We start from the raw sequence: 9013 nt of genomic DNA, 5'->3' as shown, positions 1-9013 counted from the left end.
TCACTTTATCAGGCCTAATCTTGTCACCTTCTCCAAGGCAAAACATATTTTAAGGAGAGAATTTAGATGCAGCAACATGGTGGAACACAACCTTTCCTCCACCCATGAGTGTAAACACCACATAGAGATGAAGTGCATTGTGAGAGCAGCAATTTGTGTTGTGTCATTAAAGGACACACGTGCTCGTGACCCCAACACGTGCTTGTGGAATCTGGGAAGTGAATAGCAACACTTTACCAAGTGAATACAAAGTGAATAGCAACCGATGGCAATGGTCCATGTTCGACCAATCAGCACCTGAGAAAGAGGGCCTGAGACTGGCTCTCCATTCCCAGGGGCCCGTCTTGAACACTCTAAAGTACATGCTTGGGAGAACCTATGTGTTCTTATCTCAGTCCCATAGTTTTCTCATCTCTGATTCGGGAAGCGTCTCTTTGCTGCCGTTTTATCACTTTGTGGTGTATCTACATATTTTCAAAAGAGCAGTTCTGAGATAAAATATAATCAGGATGACAAATAAATATTTCTAGTGCTGAGTCTTTCTCATGTTGTAGACATGTGAAGATGTTATTCATTCTAAAACATAAATAAAAATAAAAATCCTGAGGGCAATAGCAGCATTTTCTCAATCCCAATATTGCTCTAAGTAGAAAGATGGACAGACCTCTGGAGGTGATTTCATCCAAACTGACTGTATGATTCAGGAAGGATTATGATACTATGCAAAAAAGGAGGAAAAGATACTTATTTTGATTACAAAATTTTACTTTGAATAGTCCATAGTTTAGCCACACAAGACGCATTTGGACACAAAGTTATTAAAAACACCACTGTGTGTAATCAAAACATTATTGCTAAATAAAACAATGACATTTCTTTTCTTCTATTTTTTTTAAAAAACCTCGAAAAGAAAAACAAAGCAGATAAATGGAAAGAGAACAAGGATCTACTTTAATGAGGTACAATCTGTTAGGATGAGCAGGAATGCAAACAGACTAATATTTCAGGAGGTACAGATGAATCACCCACTTAGACGCACTGAGGAGAAAATGAAGAAGCTATGAGTGAGTTGTGGAGCAATGAAGAAGGATGGATTACACCGCAGGAAGCCATCAATATTTGTTTACTGTGTCAGAGTAAGAAATAAATCTGTGAGCTAATTTGTATTCTCGGTTAATTCCAGGGTCCCTGCCTGCGCGTTTTTGTTCTAGAATGAGCGTTGCACAGTTGTTTAATGGTGCCATCAAGAAGGCGGAAAGTCACGGTCCTTGGAGATAGTAAGGCCCTCAAAGTAGGATATCAAAGCACAAATCATGAGATGCCATTATTTCAAATATGTACTTTCTTGCATTCTCCCAAACACCCCCCCCCGCCCCCCCCCGCCGTCTCTCACTCCCTCTCACACTCCCTAGCTTGGGCATGCACACTCACACATGTAATTAGACTTAACATTCTTTGCAATTTTAAGAATGATTCTGCTCACATGGCAAGCTAAATGACAACTGGTTTAAATGGTTGAAGCACCACTTTTTGGCAGTTGCAAGCTTCTTTAAAGTGTTATCAAGTTTACTTGCTAATGACTGTCAATATAATTAAACACAGAGATTAAATGATTTTATATGTAGAAAAATCTATGCTTAAAAATTGCTACTGGGTAAGTCACAAAACCCATCTTAAAGTGGTAGTTTTTAAAGATATTTATTTTCTTTAAATAATACGTGAAATAACAGCAATTTCTTTCTGGTAACAGAGAGGACGCCTGCCCATCATTCTGTGTTCTGTAACGCCGCTTTCCTCACCTGCTTTTCTGGTTCCTTCAGACAGGATCGAAATGTGCTGCCTCCTCTAACTTCAAAAGAAAATGGAATCCTTAACTCAGCTTGAAATTAGGATGGGAAATGACAAACTGGACTTATACCTCCAAACGCTCCTTAAATAAGGTTGAAATTTGCTCCATCCAGTGTCACAGCAGGTTCCAGATGGGAACCCATTCCAATGATCAGTTTCCGACATGCACTCACTGCGGGTTTGAGGGCTGAGACCCTGCAGTCTGGTCTGTAAATTCTTCCCTTTGCAGATAAACTAATGGATAAATTGCCAGTGGTCTCAAAGCCTTTGAAAGTTGAGGAATAAATAATCTAGGGCCTGATAGAATACAAAATCAAATATTCTCCTTCCTTCCCAAATCTTCTCCCTTCCCCCCAAAAAGAAGTCTTAACCAAATCAACTACATGCGACTTCAAAATTAACAAGGTTGTATTTCTAAATCTGCAAAGCTAGTCAGCGAGAGTTTGTCTTGCCTAAAATATAGGAAGTGCAATGTATACTGATAATTTTTTCTCCCCCCTGGATACTTTCAATGACAAGATTTCTTCCTTCCATTCTGATCATTTCTATATTCTTGGTTATTACATTAAATTCAGTAACTAAACCAGGGGTAAGGAACCTTTTCTCTGCCAAGGGCCATTTGGATATTTATAACATCATTCACGGGTCATACAAAATTATCAACTGAAAAATTAGCCTGCTTTATTTGGTCAAACATTTAATGAACTCACCCCTAATGCCTTGGCAGAGCTAGACCAAATGATTTCATGAGCCTTCTCACAGCAAGGATATTTTTATCCAGATTGTATTTAATCAACACACAGAGAGATTCATGATTTTGCCCATATATGTATACAATATTTATATATAATAAGGACAGGATCATGTATAGTTACATTTATAATATATCAAACATTGATTACAGTTTTAAAATATAATCAATCATATTGATATTTTTCTGCTTAATCCAAAACATTGGGTGATGTGACAAAGTCCAGATGAACGGGGTGTATTTTTAAATTCCTGTGGGTGTCTATAGGATTAGTTCCATTTGTAGCATGAGGGAAATATAACATCATGTAATAATGTGTATTCGCTGGGTGCTAACCATTGCTATTAAAAGATGTAGATGAAAAGGGTGTTTTACTGTTCTGTTTTGGGTTTTTTTTTTTTTCTTTTTTGGAGAGGAGGTAGTAAAAGGAACATTTCTTATTAATTGCTCAGTTGAGCAAAGAGAAAACACAATTCATTGCATAATTCCCTAAAATGTGCCAATTAGCAAATAAAAGTCTCAATTGTTTGTTCACTATATTCGTCTAAAGGTATTTAAAGGAGAGCTCATTCAGAGTCATTCCTACAAACGCCAGGAAGGTCATGACAGTTTTGTGTCGACTTTCACTCTTGTTTATTAGGCACCTGGTTCCATAATTTCTGGTTTGCCACATGATGAAGTTAATTCCTGATTTACTTGGAAGAACAAGTTATATGCCTTCGAAAACTGCACATCTGAGACAAATGATGAAAAATGTAATTAAAAGTGGAATAACACACTTGGCAGAAAATATTACATGTTGTAAATCTCCTGTTACAGAGGGATCTGAACAGCCTTCTTCTCTCCAGAAACGCTGATGCTGGAACTTCCCATTCTAACCACAGGGCCTCAAAGACAGGTTTAGAGCACAGGGGTGAGGACCATCCGGCCCACGGGCCTTATAAGGCTCCCGAAATCATCTGATCTGGCCCTGCCAAGGCATTAGGGGTGAGTTCATTAAATGTTTGAGCAAAGAGAGCAGGCCAATTTTTAAATAGATAATTCTGTACGGCCGACAAATATCCAAATGGGCCTTGACAGAAAATATGTTCCCTACCCCTGGCTTAGGCGCTGTCCTTGGTCCTGGAGAAATCCGTATCTCACAGGGAGAGCCTGTGCCTTCCTCGTAGAGTCTGTTCACACAATAGCACTCGGGGTGACACAACTGCCCAATTTGCTCTGTATTTGCTTCCCTGGCTGCACAGGCACCGTTTCTTTCCAAGCCTCAGCTACGTCCTGAGCAGAAGGTGTACCAGGTGAGACCCAGAGAGTACAAAGAGGCTACTGCATTACAGAGACACACCACTGGCATGTGTACAGCAGCTAGTCTGTACCAGGCAGCCTGTGGTCTGAGCGTCCCACAACTCTCTGCCTTGGGACCCCTGACACCTGCCTGAGACCCAGGAGGTATCTCAGGATGGGTGTTCATTTGTAGCTTTTGAGGGAAGCACCTGCTGTTTTCTTAGCTCTGACTTTCTCAGTTCCGCCCGGCCATGCATGCCCGCTCCGCTAGGGAAAGCACAGAGACCCACTAAGGGGCTCTGACTAAGGAGTGGTCATGAAGAGAAGGGAAGAGAGAACCTGGGGGAAAGTGGTGAACTGGAAGTTAGAACCTGACAGAATTGTTCTGCACACATTATTTATACCCACAGAGAATTCTAAAGATTCTAAACAGTCAGATGGCCTTAATTAGCAAAGTCAATTTCCATCTGTGTTACTTAATGAGAGAATAGTAATACATGTTAAAGTAGCTTTACTATAATTAATTAATATTTATATGGGTTTATTACTCTCGGCATTTCAAATTCCATAACTGACAAGTATTCATTAAGCACCCAGGCACCATGCTAGGACCTGGAGACACCACAGTATATTTGTGGTCCAGCTAAAGAGGTAAACTAAATGTGATTCCATATGGTGGGGCGAAGGAGAGAGGAATGCAGGCTGCAACTTAAATGTTTATTATGTGGATTTTCAGAAGAATGCAAACATGAAAAGAATGGTGTAAGCCCCAGGTACTTATCAGCCATCTCCTGTTACAAATGACAGCAAACTCTTGTTTTACTTTTACCTCGATTCTCCCCTCAACATTTGCTTCCTCACTGCAAAGAAAATCCCAGGCACAATAGCACCCTAGTCACGAAACATTTCAATACATTTGCCTAAAATATGAGGTGTGTTTTTTTAATCACAATACCTATTAAGCTAGCATGCTTTAAGGAGCTAATAGCATTATTTATGTACTATCAGCTACTGTACATCAGTGATCCTACTTCCCTGGTTGTCTAAAATAATATCCTCATAGTTAGTTTGTTCTAGTCAGGTCAAAATAGGTTCTACACATGACATTTATTTGTTTGATGAGATCTCCTCCCAGAATTTTATATGAAAAATCCACAAAGTTAATGGGAAAAAACACAACAAACACCTATTTCCCAGCTAGACCTGACAAGTGCCATCTTATCTGTGTTCTCCCACACATCTATACATCTATCTCTTCCCCCATTCAATGGCTTAACTTTTGAAGCTTTCCAGTAACATGTGACCAGGTGGGAGTAGTACTAGGTTTTAGATCAGGGGTGGGGAACCTTTTTCCTGCCAAGGGCCATTTGGATATTCATAACATCATTTGTGGGCCATACAAATCATCCACTTAAAAATTAACCTGCTGTCTTTGGTCAAATATTTAATTAACTCATCCCTAACCCCCTTGGCAGGGACAGACCAAGTGATTTCTTGGGCCTTATATGGCCCACAGGCCAGATGTTCCCACCCCTGGTTTAGAGACAGGAGCAGGTGGGGAAGGCAGCGAGACCTGAGCAGGAGGAACAGGAAGGACCCCGTTTTCCTGGTAAGAAGCATGGGACACAGAAAACAACGCAGCTTAACAAGCAAGAGAGCTCATGCCTTACATTCCGACACACCTTAAGAAGAAAACTTTAAAAAGGGAAGTGAAGGGAAGAACAGCTGGCAGGTAGCAAGATTTGCCATCTTAAATAGGGAGGCCAGGGTAGGAGGATGCTATTTGAATGGAGACCTGGTAAAGGTGAAGGAGGAAGCCCTGTGGCCACCTGGGGGACAGGAGTCTCAGAGAGGGACGGGGAGCTAAGGCCTGGAGCTGGAATACACTGGTGACAGTAATGGCTCACTGGAACAGCGACCTGTTCACCTTGGTCTTTGTTTCCTGGAAGCACACAGTGCCTGCCCCATCACCAGAAGGCAAACTCTCGGAACAAGGACCTCATCGTCTGTTCCAATATCTAGGAGACGCCTGGCACATAGTAGGTTCTCAATGTGTACTGTGTGAATGAACCAAAGACAACACCTTCCCCACCTCTCAAAGGGCCAAAGTGCCTCTGCTTTGGGACGTGTATTTCCAAGATGGCCCCGTTTCTTTCCTTTTTTTAAAATACATTTTTATTGATTTTGGAGAGGAAGAAAGAGGGAGAGATAGAAACATCAATGATGAGAATCATTGATCGGTTGCCTCCTGCATGCCCCACACTGGGGATCGAGCCCGCAACCTGGGCATGTGCCCTGACAGGGAATCGAACCATTATCTCCTGGTTCATAGGTTGAGGCTCAACCACTGAGCCACAATGGCGGGGCCGCTTTTATTTTTTTCCATTACATGTTGGAAATTCTTTCTAGGGAGACTGTCATACTCCATGTCCATGATGTTCCTAGTATGTGTTCACCTTTTCTAGGACCTTCAAAGACATCTTAGCAGGAAGCAGAAAGCAGGCTGAGGGGACCGCTGCCAGCCAAGGGCAGTTCCCACCCAGACGCCTCTTTGTTAATAATTTACAATGCTACCCTCATCTCTGGGACCAGAGGGCAGGGTGTCATCTTTAATTGCTGTGCCTTCACTTCCATAGAGTGGGGCCAGAGGGCCTCGATAAAGCCTCCATTTAGAAGCATTTTCCCACTACTTGAACGCCATGCTCCTTGTGGCCTCCTGCACTTTTTAAAAAAACAACCACAAAGAGGCAGTTTTGCTCTTGGCCACACTCTACCCATTGCTGAGCACTGCTCTAACTTCAAACGCATCAAAAGGTACGCTGGGCTTTGAAGTTGGGCAGAGAATGCACATAAACAGATCCTAGGAGAATTCTGTTTCTAAAAAGCCACTTGCTATTACCCAGTTTTAAATTTTCTTTTATTTCTGTTTTCCTTTTTAAAACAAATTCCCCCCCACTCAGTGTTCTCCTTCAGTTTTGCTTGTTCCTAGTTTATCACAGGGGGCTTTTGATCTTCAAGTTTTGTTCTTCTGCATTTATTCCAACCTAGTTTTTGTTTTATACTCTGTTGCCAAGGCTGCCAAGGCATTTCTGTTATTGTGTTCCTAATGGTTTTAAAGGCAAAACTCTCAATACTGTGTGTTTAACTGTTCAATCTTCATTTAGACTTTGGATATCAGCCTTATCCAAGGCCTGGTAGGAAGCAACAGGGTATCATGCATCTGATTTAACATTTTTAATAAAAAGTGAAAGTTAAAAGTAGTTTTCCAAGAGTGGAAAGCAGCAAAGTAAAGAGCAACCCATGGGATTCCTACATGAGGATGAAAAAGGCAGGGACTTGGGAATGAAAAGGCAGACACTGAGCAGGTCTCCATACACTTTAGGTCCCTGCACACAGACAGGAAGCAGCACAGCACACTGGGCCTTCACAACACACACTAGGGCTGCCACCCGGAAGCTGTCTAACACTTCTATACAAGGAAACAGCCAACTGGACAATTAGAGTTCAACATCTTTTACAAATAATTATTTAGTTTGGTCAATAGATGTTTATTAAACGCTAGACGCCTGATGCACGGATTCATGCACCGGTGGGGTCCCTCAGCCTGGCTTGAGCCCTCTCGTAATCCGGGACCCCTGGCTTGGCCTGCGGGAATGGGGCCGAAACCTGCAGTCTGGGATGTAGTAGTGCGGGAAGCGGCAGGTGGCCAGAAAGGAGCCCAAGCCCGGAATGGGTGCTGTGCTGCTCCAGCTCATCCTGGTTCTGCTGCGTCTACCACCGCCATGGGTAACACTGCTGTGGAGGTGGGAGAGGCTCATGCTGCTGCAGCTGCGCTCCAAGCTGTGAGCCCGGTGTCTGCTCATGTAGGTCAGCTGAGCAGTGTTCCCGCTGTGGGAGTGCACTGACCACCCGGGGGCAGCTCCTGGGTTGAGCGTCTGACCCATGGTGGTCAGTGCATGTCATAGTGACTGGTCAAACAGTTGACCCGTCGCTTAGGGTTTTATATAAAGAGATTATCTGTCTAAAAAAAAAGGTTTTCCTTCCAAAATGTTATCTCAGAGGATGTTGTTAACAATAATTCTAAGACATGGAGATGACTTCCATTTTACATAAGAGGAACCGAAGCTCAGGTATTTTAAATATATTTTTACTGATTTCAGAGAGGAAGGGAGAGGGAGAGAGAGAGATAGAAACATCAATGATGAGAGATAATCATTCACTGGCTGCCTCCTGCACACGCCCTACTGGGGATCAAGCCTGCAACCCTGGCATGTTCCCTGACCGGGAATCAAACCATGACCTCCTGGTTCATAGATCAATGCTCAACCACTGAGCCACGCTGGCTGGGACAAAACTCAGGTATTTTAAATAGCCGGCAAACATTACACAGCTAGTTCCTGCTCCACTTAGCATCTTACTTCTGGATTACCTGATTCTAAATACAGTGTTCTTTCCATTCCACCCGCTTTCTCTGTCAAACACAGAGTCGCCAAAATAAACCATAAAGCCTGCATATCTACTGAGAGCTTCATAGAAACACTCTTGGAGACAAGAGTCGGGATAAACACTGTCCATGAACCAGATAAGGAAAGTCGACAAAGTAATTTCTGATTTCAGAATGAAAAGTGTGTCTCAAAACAGATTTATAAATGCCACACACATTGCTTATCTCCTCAGTTCTGTTTGACTGCAAGACAACAATTAGAGTCCGCAGTAAATTTATGCAACAAGATTGTATATAATATATAGATAATATATGCCATGTACACATATACATATATATTCTTGACTAAACAGCAGCCCTGTGGTCTGGTGTTTATTCCATAATCCTGCATTCTTCCCCTTCCTCCCTCTTAGCTTTGAGAGTGCAGCTATAGGCCAGAGAGAAGAGAAAACATTTTCTCTTGTGCCCTGTTTTTCTTTCTGTGCATTTGTGGATGAAGAGGGAGGGAAGACATCTTCTTGCTGTCAAAATTTCACACACCCATAATGCATTTATTCTAAAAGTATTTTCTTCCTTCACTGTCCTAACCATGCGGTTTCTGATCTGTAGTCAGTGTGTTCATCTACAAGGCAGTGACTACAGATGGAGAATGCTCCCGAATCCGGTCCTGGCTCGTGCAGCACCTCTCT

This window comes from Myotis lucifugus, unplaced genomic scaffold (genome assembly GCF_000147115.1).
Source record: "Myotis lucifugus unplaced genomic scaffold, Myoluc2.0 scaffold_315, whole genome shotgun sequence".
Classification (NCBI taxonomy): domain Eukaryota; kingdom Metazoa; phylum Chordata; class Mammalia; order Chiroptera; family Vespertilionidae; genus Myotis; species Myotis lucifugus.
This window is presented reverse-complemented; position numbering follows the sequence as displayed.